The sequence below is a fragment of the Staurois parvus genome, unplaced genomic scaffold, assembly GCF_062004578.1.
Source record: "Staurois parvus isolate SC_StPar_1 unplaced genomic scaffold, SC_StPar_1.0 ptg000277l, whole genome shotgun sequence".
NCBI lineage: Eukaryota > Metazoa > Chordata > Amphibia > Anura > Ranidae > Staurois > Staurois parvus.
Genome location: NW_028318073.1, coordinates 1,445,766 through 1,461,542, shown reverse-complemented (window position 1 = coordinate 1,461,542; position 15,777 = coordinate 1,445,766). Strand labels below are relative to the sequence as shown.

At 41.1% G+C, this 15,777-nt stretch overlaps 1 protein-coding gene across 6 annotated transcripts in view; it reads left to right on the top strand.

The window, feature by feature from the left end:
- Positions 1–15,777, top strand: part of MAP4K3 (mitogen-activated protein kinase kinase kinase kinase 3) — a 478,522-nt gene that overhangs the window by 361,935 nt on the left and 100,810 nt on the right. The window lies entirely within an intron of this gene.

Sequence of the window (15,777 nt, the reverse complement as noted above, 5' to 3'; positions counted from 1 at the left end):
CTGACCACACTTTGCTCCTCACCTGGGGTATAATTTTGTCTTTCCCTGGGTCAATTTGTTGTTGATGCAGAGAAAGGAGACAAGCAGGCTGTGAAAGCAACATGAAGCAGACCCAGCGGGGTCTATTTACTAGCCAGGAGGCTGAACAGCTGTTTGCTGAACCTTTGTTTTGGACTGTGATTTTTATCTCTGTGTGGGCAACTGTCTTATGTTGGACTTTTGCTTTATTTTTGCCTTTGAATAAACATGGGTAGAAAGCCCTTAACCTTAGATGCGGCCTGGTTAACCTCTCTGCAAGTTCCACTTGAAGCTGAACACACACACACCCACACCCACCACTATTTGCATGCCGTCTTGCCAGGTGTGCCAGCTTATATCGCGTTCATTGCAGTCAGTCTACCATTTTGTTTCCTCCAGTATTTATATGTGGAGGTGTATCCTATTCCTTCAGATGCATTGGTACATGGGGAGGTTCAGTTTATGGGAGTATTTTGTATCAGCTATTATAGGCCAACCTGAGGCCTTAGTAGGCCTACTCCTAATACTGTACCCAGGACTTACTGACATTTAATCTTGTTGCCTTGGATTGGTGAACCTTCATGCAGAGCTTCATGGGGACTTCTCTTCCATGGGGCCATTGCAGAGGGGGAATATGACACACACACACACTCTCCCTCCCCCTCTCTCCCTCCCCCTCCCCCCCTCTCTCTCCCCCTCTCCCCCTCTCTCTCCCCCCTCTCTCTCTCCCCCCCCTCTCTCCCCCTCTCCCCCTCTCTCTCCCTCTCCCCCTCTCTCTCCCCCCTCTCTCTCTCCCCCCTCTCTCTCTCCCCCCTCTCCCCCCCTCTCTCTCCCCCCCTCTCTCTAGCCTTCCTGGTCTATTTTCACTTTAAGAAGGCATTTAACATCCTTTCCTGTCACTGATATGTATACTGCAAAAAATGAGACTTTGGATCTGATTTTCCTAAATGCCCACATTTGACATTCCTAGAGCCTTTATCCAGTATGCAATCATCAGATTTCCTCTCTTTCCTATGGAGAGAGGGACAAGACTGGAGTGGCTTCTTCCCCCTCTGTTGTTCATTTTAACTATCAAACCACTGGATTTTTTAGTTTAAGTTAACCATAATATCCAATTCATAGAAGTAGGTGGCTACCAACATAAATTGTCTCTTCACAGATGACATAATTCTTCTTTCCCTTTCCATCCTCAGTAATACTGTTAATGTGTTTGCTAGCATCTTGGTCAATACTAGCAAATAATTGACTTTTGAAGTTATTGCCTTAAAAGAGAACGTCCCATATTGCTGGAAATACACCTGTTCTCCCCACCTAGACCTCTTTCTCATGCCCTCCCATGACACCCTCTATGAGACTATAAACCATTTTCAGACATAACATCTACCTTGAGAACCTGAAAAACATACCACATATCTTAGCTACACAAAATAACCGCTCTTAAAATAATCCTACTTCTTAAATTGTTATATCCTTTTTAACACTTCCGCTTTTTGCACCTTTAAACATTCTACATATTGGTTGGTATAACAAGCCTTTATAAGTATAAACAATGCTACACCCCTATTTACCCCCCAGAAAATACTGTACTCTATAACGCACTGGACACAGTAACACACTGGACACTGCAATGCAATGTACTCTCTAACGCACTGGACACCAATATGCACTGTGCTCTGTAACGCACTGGACACCACAATGCACTGTACTCTGTAACGCACTAGACACTAATATTCATTGTACATTGTAATGCACTGGATACCACAATGTACTGTAAACTGTAACGTACTTGACACCTCCATGCACTGTACACTGTAACGCACACTGGACACCTCAATGCACTGTACACTGTAACGCACTGTAAACAACAATGCACTGTACACTGTAACGCACTGGACACCGCAATGCACTGTACACTGTAATGCACTTGACACTGCCATGCACTGAACACTGTAAAGTACAGGAAACCTATACACTGACACACTGGACACCCCAATGTACTTGACACTGCCACCTCAATGCACTGTGCCTGGTGTGTGCTCCTCCTCTCCTGTTGCTCTTCTAGCTGCAGCAGGTGAAATCCTGGGCTTCCAGGCTGCCGCTTGCTGGGTTCCCATGGCTGAGGACCCAGCGAGCAGCCTAGCTATTTGCCGGCCAGGGTGTATTTTGGGGGTTTTTTTTGTTTGTTTTTTTTTGGGGGGGGTTTCCGGCGGGCCAGATAAACGTCTTTGGTGGGCCGTATGTAGTCCGCGGGCCGTAGTTTGAGGACCCCTGACATAGATGTTCTTAAATTATCAAATTAGCTATGTTCAGTAGTTACATACATTGAAAAAAGAAACAAGTTAATTTAGTTCAACCAATAGAGAATATTTTATAGGTTATTGCCACTATGTCAATTACCACACCCTACTAACATATCAAAAAGAAAACAAAAGAAAAAACAGACTTTACTGATACTAGGGAAGACACAAATGTGTAACATATATTTGTTTTAGTCCATGGTTAAAATATACTAAAATTTAAATCATGCAAGGTAACAAGTCCCACATATATGTTTACATTTCTCATGATTATATTTATACAGATCTACAAATTGCATGATGGTACATAACTGCACAATTTTGAAAACTCTAAAAAGTCAATGCATTTCACAAGAATGCTTCCTTGGGACCTTATAATGGAATCAGGAGAGCGTAACCTTTTTAAAAAATATATATATTAGATACAACAATTAGAACAATAACAATATATTTAACATGTCAAATATGTCAATATACATACATGCATAACACTTCAGAGCAAAAAATGGAGGTAACAGCAGCAGTTGCCTCATGCCCCATAGGTGCACCAGTCAGATAATACATATATCCATTTAGGCCATGTAGCAGCTCAAACAATATATCCACCGTATGCACAAAGAATAAAGAAGGAGCAGGAAGAACAAAGACAAAGGATGAATAGTTAACCCATCAGATAAATGTAGGATCAAAGATGTGGATATAAGAGCATAAAAGCCCCCATGTCTCTCTTTCTGAAGTCTATTAATACAAGAAAGTATTTTGCTAGCTTTAGCAACTGCAGCTTGGCATTGCATGCTTTTATTAAGTCTGTAATCTACCAGAACACCCAGGTACTTCTCTGCCATTGACTCCCCCAGCTTTTTTCCTCCTAGAATGTCTGTTGCATGCATGGTTTTAGCCCCCAAGTGCATAGCTTTACATTTAACAACATTAAACCTACTTTGTAAGCTCGAAAGAGCAGGGCCCTCGAACCCCTCGTGTATCACATTGTATTGGTATTGTTCTGTCACATGTTCTGTCCCCCTTTGTAATGTACAGCGCTGAGCGAACTATTGGCACTTTATAAATACTGTATAATAATAATAATACTTTGCCACATAACTGCCCAATTAAACAGTTCATTGAGGTTGACTCGTAAGCAAGAGACATCCTTTAAGGACGTTATTCCACTATGTAGCTTGGTGTCCTCAGCAAGCACTGAAATGGTACTTTTAAGCTCAAACTCTGTATCATTTATAATTATGTAAAAAAGTAAGGGTCCCAACACTGAACAATGGGGTACACTAATAATAACCTTAAACCATTCAGGGTATGAATCATTAATTACTACTCTCTCAATATGGGTGTTTAGCCTGTTTTCTAACCATTTACAAATCTAATTTTCTAAGCCTATAGACCTATATTCAACTTGCACACTAGCCATGTGTGGGGAATGGTGTCAAACACAGTAGCAAAATCCAAGCATACTATATCCACAGCCACTCCTTTGTCTATGTTTTTCCTTATTTCATCATAAAAATAAATAAGACAGCTGTGGTCTTTTGTGAATCCATACCATCTATTTCTTAAAATATTGTTGTTGTTTTTTTTAATAGCAAAAACTTCTCTATATGGTCTCTAACTATACTATAGAGGTTAAACAAACTTGTCTGTAGCTTCTCAGTAAAGACTTTTTTAATTATAGGCACCACATTGTCCTTGTTCCAGTCCAGTGTTTACGCAACAATTAAAGAATCTCTAAAAATGAGAAGCAATGGCTTTAAATTAGCAGGGCTCAACACTTTGAGGACACCTGGGTGTAAGTTATCTGGTCCTGGTGATTTTTTTAACCTTTATTTTGCTAAATGTTTCTGGACCTTATCAGTTTTGAGTCATTGTGGTTCTTTTGTGGCTTCGTCAGTACTATTCCCCATTAGGGACTTGAGCTCCCCCATTTTCCTTTCTAAACATAGAGCTGAAGAAGGTTCTTAATACATTTGCCTTTTTTTTGTTCCCAGTCAGTAACTTTAAGTTCTCCTGAAAGGGCCTACATTATCAGTTCCTTAACAGTTGGTGGATATGGACTAACAAAAGCACATATCCCAGCAAACCCTTTTCTGGTTATTTAATCTGGCTATTACTGCTTGTTATCCTTTTACTTTATTCCAACTTTCTTCTAATACATTTCATATTGCATCTTTATCCCTTTTATACTTTTTTAAAAAAAAATGTTATGCCTCATTTAACTTATTGGGTTCCTCCCTTGTTCTCCACTGTCCGTTCCTATTCTCCTCCTCCGATTACTAACTAAATAACCACTTCTCTCTCCTCTCTTCATCCTATACAGTACTATTATATACTATATATATATATACACACACACGCACATACATACATACATACATACACACATACATATACTGCTCAAACAAATTAAAGGAATACACTTTGAAAACACATCAGATCTCAATATCATGCCTGGATATCTATACTGATATGGACTGGGTAATGTGTTAGAACCGTAAGGGTGCCCCATTGTTTGATGGAAATGAAAAAATGATGCAGCAGGTTAGTCCATTTTGCTGAAATTTCATTGCTTGTATGCATGCCTGACAACGTCAGGGCATGCTCCTAATGAGCTGATGGATGGTGTCCTGAGGTATTTCCTCCCAGATCTGGACCAGGGCATCACTGAGCAACTGGACAGTCCGAGGTGCAACCTGGCGGCGTCGGATGGATCGATAAACATGATATCCCAGAGGTGTTCTGTTAGATTTAGGTCAGGCAAGTGTGGGGACCATTCACTGTTGCCACATGAGGCCGTCCATTGTCATGCACCAGGAGGAACCCAGGACCCACTGCACCAGCATAGGGTCTGATAATGGGTCCAAGGATTTCATCCCGATACCTAATGGTAGTCAGGGAGCCATTGTGTAGCCTGTAGAAGTCTATGCCTCCCCAGACCATCACTGACCCACCACCAAAACGGTCATGCTGAACAATGTTACGGGCAGCATAATGTTCTCCACGGCTTCTCCAGACCCTTTCACATCTGTCACATATGCTCAGGGTGAACCTGTCAATTCTGGCGATCAATGGCAAATGCCAATTGAGCTCTATGGTGCCAGGCAGTGAGTTAAGGGCCCACTAGAGGATGTCAGGCCCTCAGGCCACCCTCAAGAAGTCTGTTTCTGATTGAGACATTCACAATAGTGGCCTGCTGGAGGTCATTTTGTAGGGCTCTGGCAGTGCTCATCCTTTTCCCCCTTGCACAAAGGAGCAGATACCAGTCCTGCTGATGGGTTAAGGACCTTCTTCCCTGTCCAGCTCTCCTGGAGTAACTGCCTGTCTCCTGGAATCTCCTCCATGCTCTTGAGACTGTGCTAGGAGGCACAGCAAACCATCTGGCAATGGCGCGTATTGATGTACCATCCTGGAGGAGTTGGACTGCCTGTGCAACCCCTATATGGCCCAGGTATCGCCAGTACCAGTAGTGATACTGACCCTAGCCAAATGCAAAACTAGTGAAAAACAGTCAGAAAAGATGAGTAGGGAAAAAAATGTTGGTGGCCTTCACCTGTAAAGATCAGGAGAGAAGAGAGGAACAGGAGGCGCCAAGCTAAGTACAGTATGTAACAGTAAACTTTTCATAGTGGTAATAAAAACAGTCACAAGAGTAATAAATAAAGCTCATGTATGTTATGGATTTAAAACCACTCTGAATCCATCCTTTAGGATATCGCCAGTGTGTTAGGGGTTAACAGCAGGATGGTAAAAGCCTTGGGTGCAGTGTGCAGTCTTCCTGGAATGTGTGGGAGCCAATGCACAGCGTTTGTCCCTGGGGGAAGCAGGAAATGGCTGCACAACTAGCGTGGAACGCACCGGCGAAAGTGATGTCACCAGAAGTCTCCGAGGGTCAGATGTCTAGATACACAGAAAATAGCAGCAAAAACAGCAAGCTATGTGCTCAGAGCATCTAGCTCCTTCTACAGGCCTCGAAGAAGGCTGCATACTGCACCCAAGGCTTTTACCATCCTGCTGACAACCCCTAACACACTGGAGATATCCTATAGGATGGATTCAGAGTTGTTTTACATCCATAACACAGATGAGCTTTTGTTACATACTGCACTTAGCTTGGCGCCTCCTGTTCATTTCCTCTCCTGATTTTTTCACACGCTGATTAAAAAGTGTCCACGGTTAAGATTATAATTTCTCAATAAACTGCCGAGTTGTTAAATATTTTCACCGAGCATAACCCGCTTCAGTCTCTGTGCTAATCTATTAGTTATTGTAAATCTCTATTTGTCCTGTTTCCATTTCATTCTCAATGCTTATATATTCTTATATATTCCGCATATACTGAGGTCTGCTTGAACTCTGACCAACCTAACCAAATTTCATTGAAATTTTTATATGTTTCCCTATATAAATGCATCATTTCCTCTATTATCCTGCATTTAGCAGGTATGATGTTATGGATTTCTTATATTTGTCTCTGACGGTTTTCGTATCATGAAAAAGACATTGGTAAGGGTATCACGTGATCTCGAACTTGCTAATCAACTGAACCAAGTATGTAACTTTTTTTAATAAGACTATATATATTGGCAGTGCCACCATAAATGAGCATGGGTTACTACTCCAATACCGCCTCTACAACACATTGATGGTGAAGATTGTTTCATCTGATGAAGCTTTGATGGTACGTAGTACCACCTGGCAAAGAGTTTAGAATTAATTTTTTTTTATCTTCACTTTACTCCACTGAAGATGAAAAGAAAAGATCCATAATTTTATGTTTCTGATCTTCTGATATGGTTTCATTCAGCTCTTGCTCCCATTTATTTAAGAAGCTTGAAATTTCTGGATCCGTGAGAGAACAACATTTTTTAAATATTAGAAATACTATGCTCTGACTTTCCCTTTTAAGCCGTTCCAGTGGGTTAAAATCTTGTTTTGAAAAGAGGGGTTTTGGTAATGAAGCTATGAAGTGTTGGAATTGCCTACAGCTCCAAGCATCCCATTAAGAGGGGCCATATTTTGCTTTTAATTCTTGTAATGAGCATAAATTATTCCCATTTAAGATATATTTTAATGTCAGACAGTCCGCTTTTTATCATTTTAAGGAAGCCTTGTTTTCCTTTCCAGGAGGAAAGTAATCTGTACCTGAAAGTGGTACCCAAAAAATTATTGAACAATTAAACTGCCAATTCAGGTCTTCACAAATATTCATAAATATTATCTACACCCTTAGTGTTTCTGTTGGTGATGGCATTATATTGGTTTAGAACCCAGGTGGCTTGTCCCAGATTAATTATCCCTAGATTTTCCTTCAACATCACCCAGCTTTTGGCAAGAAGTGCTGTATGTCCAATCTATTAATGTAGCAAATGTCACTGCTGTATGAAAATTCCTAAAATCTGGGACAGTCATGCCCCCTTGGAAATACTGTAGGTTTAATCCGCACTTTATGTATATACGAGTACCACAATGCCTCCAAACGAACCTGTTCAGTATTAACCAGAGTGTTTTAAAGTATACCTGTAGTACGTTTATGGGGAGCACTTAAAATATATACAGTATACGGCTCTCGGAAGTATTATCACCTTTACCACATTCATTCTCCTTGGCCAAGATAATGTATAAATTGGGTAATTATTAAAATCCTGTTTAATTTTGATAAGAAGAGGAATATAGTTAAGATGATATAATTCTGCAATAGAAGAGGACAAAACTATCCTTAAATATTTTAACTCTTTGTATGTCCATTCAAATGGCAACTTTGGTTCTAGGACCTTATTATCCACCAGAGGAACTGAGATGTTTAATATTTCTGAATTTCCTAAACTGATCTTCAAGTTAGCTAACACTCCATATATTTTTAGTTCTTCCAAAATAATTGGTAAAGTAAGATATCAACCATAAACTCTAATACCTTGTGTTCCTTACCAGCTACGTCTATGACTTGTATCCTTGGATTTTTCCTTATCATTTGCTTGGAGAGGTTCCAGAGACTGTATGAAAAGCATTGGTGACAGGGGGCACCCCTGTCTAGTCCCATTATTGAAGAAGAATGGTTTTGACAGTATCCTATTCACCCATGCTTGCACCTGGGTTTTAAATATAATGCCATTATCCAGTAATACATGCCTGACCCTAATCCTAAATATTGTAGTGTTGTACATATATACTCCCATTCCATTCTATCAAAGGCCCATTTGCCATCTATTGACAGTAGCAGAGCAGATTTCTTAAATTTTTTGCTTTCTCTATTAAAGGGATAGTTCACAACACGGTGAGGGAAATTTACAAAAACTGTTGCAGCTGTGCATAGTAACCATTCAGCTTCTAACTTCAGCTTCAATTAAGTTTTGACAATAAAACCCAGAAAAAGATTGATTACTATGCACAGCTGCACCAGATTTGGACTGCACCAGATTTAGTAAATCACCCCATTGTCTCTGGTCTCTCTCCCAAGAACAAATCCAGCTTGGTCTTTATCCAGTATGGTATGTTATGTTTTAACCACTTGACAACCGCAATATATATAAACGTTACGGTTTTAAAGTGGTTTACTGGAGTTATGGCTGAAGAAATCAGCCATGACCCCGGTACTGTTTTTTTTTTCATTGGACGGCTGGCTTTCAAGTGAAAGCAGTCCCAGCGGCTCTTGATCTCCTTCCGTAGTGATGGAAGGGGACACCCCTCCCCCCGCAAGCCGATGTTTCTCCGGCTTACCGTTAATGTCAATCATCCCGAGAAAAAATCCGGTGTGGCCTCCTCAAGAGGGCGGCGATAAAAGACTCTGTGATCTCGTGACATCACATCCGGTCGTTGGCGGAAGTAAACACATTTTTTTTTTAAAGCAAAAGTTAAAAAAATGTTTTTTTTATCTTTTAAAAGGTAAAGAAGAGGGGTCTTTTTGACCCCAAATCTCTTCTTAAATAGGACCTGTCATGCATATTTCTATTACAAGAGAAGTTTACATTCCTTGTAATAGGAATAAAAGTGATAAAAAAAAAAAATGAAAGGGAAAGTATACTAAAAAAATGTAAGTGCCCTACATCCCACCGTGCTCGCGCACAAATTCATGCGTAAATTGCTCATGCATATAGTGGGGCAAAAAAGTATTTAGTCAGCCACCAATTGTGCAAGTTCTCCCACTTAAAAAGATGAGAGAGGCCTGAAATTGGCATCATAGGTAGACCTCAACTATGAGAGACAAAATGAGAAAAAAATCCAGACAATCACATTGACTGATTTGGAAAGAATTTATTTGCAAATTATGGTGGAAAATAAGTATTTGGTCACCTACAAACAAGCAAGATTTCTGGCTCTCACAGACCTGTACCTTCTTCTTTAAGAGGCTCCTCTGTCCTGCACTCATTACCTGTATCAATGGCACCTGTTTGAACTTGTTATCAATATAAAAGACACCTGTCCACAACCTCAAACAGTCACACTCCAAACTCCACTATGGTGAAGACCAAAGAGCTGTCGAAGGACACCAGAAACAAAATTGTAGACCTGCACCAGGCTGGGAAGACTGAATCTGCAATAGGCAAGCAGCTTGGTGTGAACAAATCAACTGTGGGAGCAATAATTAGAAAATGGAAGACATACAAGACCACTGATAATCTCCCTCGATCTGGGGCTCCACGCAAGATCTCACCCCGTGGGGTCAAAATGATCACAAGAACGGTGAGCAAAAATCCCAGGACCACACGGGGGGACCTACTGAATGACCTGCAGAGAGCTGGGACCAAAGGCTACCATCAGTATCACACTACACCGCCAGGGACTCAGATCCTGCAGTGCCAGACGTGTCCCCTTGCTTAAGCCAGTACATGTTCGGGCCCGTCTGAAGTTTGCTAGAGAGCATTTGGATGATCCAGAAGAGGATTGGGAGAATGTCATATGGTCAGATGAAACCAAAATAGAACTTTTTGGTAGGAACACAACTTGTCATGTTTGGAGGAGAGAGAATGCTGAGTTGCATCCAGAACAACATACCTACTGTGAAGCATGGGGGTGGCAACATCATGCTTTGGGGCTGTTTCTTCCTGAAGGGACCAGGACGACTGATCCATCTACAGGACAGAATGAATGGGGCCATGTATCGTGAGATTTTGAGTGCAAACCTTCCATCAGCAAGGGCATTGAAGATGAAACATGGCTGGGTCCTCCAACATGACAATGATCCCAAACATACCACCTGGGCAACGAAGGAGTGGCTACGTAAGAAACATTTCAAGGTCCTGGAGTGGCCTAGCCAGTCTCCAGATCTCAACCCCATAGAAAACCTTTGGAGGGAGTTGAAAGTCCGTGTTGCCCAGCGACAGCCCCAAAACATCACTGCTCTAGAGGAGATCTGCATGGAGGAATGGGCCAACATACCAGCAACAGTGTGTGCCAACCTTGTGAAGACTTACAGGAAACGTTTGACCTCTGTCATTGCCAACAAAGGATATATAACAAAGTATTGAGATGAACTTTTGATATTGACCAAATACTTATTTTCCACCATAATTTGCAAATAAATTCTTTCCAAATCAGCCAATGTGATTGTCTGGATTTTTTTTCTCATTTTGTCTCTCATAGTTGAGGTCTACCTATGATGCCAATTACAGGCCTCTCTCATCTTTTTAAGTGGGAGAACTTGCACAATTGGTGGCTGACTAAATACTTTTTTGCCCCACTGTATGTAAATGGTGTTCACAGCACACGTGAGGTATCGCTGTGACCGTTAGAGTGAAAGCAATCATTCTAGATCTAGACCTTCTCTGTAACTCTAAACAGATAACCTGTAAACAATTTTAAAGCGTCGCCTATGGAGATTTTTAATTGCCATAGTTTCTCACCATTCCACAAGGATGCGCAATTTTAAAGCATAACATGTTGGGTATCTATTTACTCACCGTAACATCATCTTTCATATTTAAAAAAAATTGGGGTAACTCTTGTGGGTTTTTTTTTTGTTTTTAATTCACTAAAGTGTATTTTTTTCCCAGAAAATTGCATTTGAAAAACTGCTGCGCAAATACCATGTGGCATAAAAAATTGCAAGGATAGCTATGTCATTCTGTGGGGTCTTTGCTAAAAAAAAAATACATAATGTTTGGCAGTTCTAAGTCATTTTTTAGCAAAAAATGCCAATTTAAACTTGTAGAAAAAACATCCCAGAAAATGCTTGGTCTTAATTCTCAGCCAGTGTCCTCACATATATTTTATTGCCTTCATTAAGAAAAAAAAATGGTCTATAGCTTGAGGGTAGGATCCTTCCCTTCTTTGGGAAGGATTGTTATATAAGAAGTTAATAAGACTTCCGATTGTTATATAGGCTAACAAGGCCTCCAATCGCATCTTTTGTATTCTTTCCGATAGCATTCATGTACTTCCAAAAATGGGGGGGGGGGGGTGTCAGACAATTTCAATCTTTATTCTAGAGATGTACTGTATATCTGTCTGGCCCTGGACTCTGTCCCCGTTTCAGAGCTGCTAATTGTTGACTTGATATCCTCCTTAGTAATTTCCCTGTCCTTCCTCAGCTACCATAGGGAGTTTTACCTCCTTCAGATATGCATGCATGTATACTTGCCTTCCTTTTTTGACTATCTTTAAGATTTTGTGTGATACAATTGTTGATAATCACAAAACACTCTGGTTTTATCTTTGGTGGAATATTTCAGGTCTTCTTTCCTATCTTTAATTTTTTCTAAATAACTTACAGTTTTTATGGACCACAGTGCTCTCCTGGCTTGTTTCCCTCCTCACAATATTGAGGTGACCACTTTGAATGTACATTTAACTTCAAGCTCCAGCAAAGATTTTAGGGCCTCTTTCTCTACTAACATTGCCAAAATTTGTCAGTCAACTATTGTCTTGTGTAATTGTTGCAGCCTTTGAATCTCTTGCAAGAAGTGCTGTATTTGATATCTCCATTCCTTCTTTTTGTTTACCCCTATTGCTTTGAGTTTCCCTCATATATATGCTTTATGACAGGGGTGCACAACATGTGGCCCTCTTATGTGGCCTGTGATTTCATTATCTGAAATTGCGGGACAGCAAGCCCGCATCACGAGTTGCCAACCCACCATCCCAGAGCATTAGAGTGCATGGGGCCTGCACTGGCAGCAGAGAAAGCAAGCAGTGTCAGAGGGAGCAGGAGCCACATAAGCCGATGCCTCCTCTGTAGCATTGGCTCCTGTCCCAGGTGGAATGATACCAAGTGTACTTCGTCTGGGACCTTCTAGCAGCCTAGCAATGCCAGCAGAAGCTGGAAGAGAAAAAGGTCAATTTACTAAACATCACATAGTTTTGCAATGGGCATAATAGCAATTTAAAAAAGGGTCATAGACTTTTATTATATTTTTGCAGGTGTGGTGCACTTCCTGAAAGCTTGCCAAAACTAAATGCAGGAGTTTTTGTGCGCTTTCAAAAAGTGCACCATACCTGCAAAAATATAATAAATGGCAGCTAACCCACAGAAAATCTGCAGGTGCTCTGCGGTGCTGGTAAATCATAGCACATCAGTTTGAAAGCAGCCTTGTAGGAAACTGTAGGATAGTAAGGGCTTGTATACATTTGTGGTAAACCCCCATGCTCCAGGGGGCCCGTTCAGCCATTCACATTTGGAATATCACATTCCATTTTACACTTGGATTGGAGGGGCAGCATATACAGGAACAAATCATCTCCATTTTCCCCCTGCAGCCGTTGAATGCTGGTGAGGGGAAGAGGAGGAGAAGCCAGCTTTCAACACTTGTAGCAGGAAAATGGAGAAGATTGGTTTGTGTATATGCCACCCCTCCAGTCTAAGTGGAAAGTGATAGGGAGGCTGTACAGGCCCCCTGGAGCATGGGTAGGGTTACCATTGTGACTCCTGACAATACACCAGTTGTTGGAGAGGCTGTATATACTAGAACCAGTCCTCTCAATTTTCCTTCTGAAAACACTGAAAGCTGGCTTCTCCTCCTCTCCTTCCTGCGGGAATTCAGCGGTGGCAGGAGGAAAATGTTCATTATGCTTTTCAAAATAAAAAAAATGTAAATTCTGAATAATTTTATTTCATTGTGTCCCCCGATTAGTTACCAAATCACTTAAGTGGCCCTCGCTATTCAAAAGATTGAGAACCCCTGCTTCATGGGTTTCCTTGGTAACACACCATGCTAATCAGCCAATCACATGGCAGCAACTCAAGGCATTTAGGAATGTAGATGTAATGAAGACAACTTGCTGAAGTTCAAACCGAGCATCAGAATGGGGAAAAAAGGGGATTTAAGTGACTTTGAATGTGGCATTGTTGTTGGTACCAGGCGGGCTGGTCTGAGTATTTCAAAAACTGCTGATCTACTGTGATTTTCACGCATAACCATCTCTAAGGTTTACAGAAAATGGTCCAAAAAAGAGAATATATACAGTGAGCGGCAGTTGTGTGGATGAATATGCCTTGTTGATGTTATAGGTCAGAGAAGAATGGGCAAACTTTCTTGGCACTAGCAAGGTGTACCTAATTAAGTGGCCAGTGAGTGTGTTTTCTACATTATTCTCTGTAAAGAAAGTCTCTGTCTCTGGCTCCAAATCTTTAACTGCTAGTGCTCCCTGAAGATGGGTGTAAGATGTAACATCGTGAACTTGCCCTTTAAAGCAGTAAATACCACTTAGTGAATTGAGTCCAATATTCCCTTTCAGTATAGTATTAGAGAGCAGCCCTTTCGGCTGTCTACTCTAGGTAAATATGCTCTCTTAAAATTAGGTGTTTTTATCTTTCCAGTATGTACTGCTTGTTTACAGCTAACATTAAACAAAATCATAATGTGGTCACTGCTACCCAAATGTTCTTTTATATGAACATTACTAATACGTTCCACATGGTTTGAGATTACCAGGTCTAGCAGAGCATCATTTTTAGTTAGGGCCTCTATAAATTCAAATTGTCTTGTAATAGGTTTAAAAATGTATGTGCTTTTACTATTCCAGTCAGTTTAAGGGCTCGTTCACACTAGAATGCGGTGCGGGAGAGCCGTCTTCCCGTGAGGCTTCCCATACCACATTCCGATCGCACTGCCCTTGCGATCTGCTGCGGGGGTCAGTTAAAGTAAACACCCTGAACACAGGTCGCAAACGCATTGCATTTGTACGTTGAGGTATGGTGTGGGCCAGTGTGGGCAAAGTACCATGCGATGCTGTTGCCATACATTTAAAAAAAGTAGTGCATGCACTACTTTTAGCACGATGTGGTGCAACTTAATCTCCCTGGAGGTATTCCCGAGTGTAGCTTGGGGTAAAGTTTCAGCACCACAAGCGGTAACCCCGAGCTACACTCGGGAATACCCTGCAGCATTGCTCCGGGATCCCTTCTGCACTTACCTTGTCCTTCGCTCCCGCGATGTCCCCCCTGCAGCGTCCCCGGCCATCTCCTCCAGCCAATGCCGGAATCCGTCTTCCTGGTTCCATTCCCTGCGACGTCGGGACGTACGGGGACGTAACCGGGGGGAAATTTAAAAATTTTAAAAAGTGACATTAACTCAATACACAAAATTCACATAGTAAAACATTACTGTATCAAACCATTTCACATACATGTTATCCCTAGTGCTTTGTTCTGTGCCCTGCCTGCATTTTTACTGTTCTTTCTGCCTGGAAACTGAGAAACGTCCATGGCGTCCAAAAAGCGTCCCTTTAGGTCAAAAGCGGTTTTAGACCAGCTAGAGAACAGCCATAGTAAATTAGAACCAGTTGCAGAATTGAGTGATATGATTCATGGGGAAATTCGTCATCAGACACTGTAAACGATTTTGCGACTAAGATCAGTGATGTGCGAACTTGGCGCTGTATTTCAAATTTCAGTGTTTTCGGTTTGATTATATTATTGAATTAAATGTATTATTATTATATTATTTTTTATGATTATTTATTAAATTATAATTTATGATTTTGTGTTTCAAATTTTAACATACCCGGGATGTTTACTAGACTCTTGTTCGGACAGATTTCAGTGAGTTATTCCTAAGAATTACAGGCCTACAATAAAAAACCGACATAATTTAATGCAAACAAATGTACCACTTTGAGCACAGAAATACTGACATAACCATACCGCTAGGGAGGTTAATGAGCTTGAAGTCACACTGCATAGACTTGCACATCGCGTTCCTGTGCGATTCAGATCAGGGCATAGTGTGAACCAGGCCTAAGGGTAGTTAAAATCCCCCATTATTATCACTGTCTCAGCCCATGCAGCCCTGTCTATCTATACAAGTTGCTGAGTTTCCACCTTATTATTACTGTGAGAATTAATGTGGGAATGGTTAACAAACCTAAATAAAAAGCTAGCGACAAACTGAAAGAGGGGACTTCACCATGGATCACCCATAAATCTGCACAACATGAGACCAAGATCAAGATACAGTTGTCTTTGGAACCTTTAATGCCTGAAGTCGTATTCCAGGAGGAGATGTTGTACCAGCTTTGATATGAG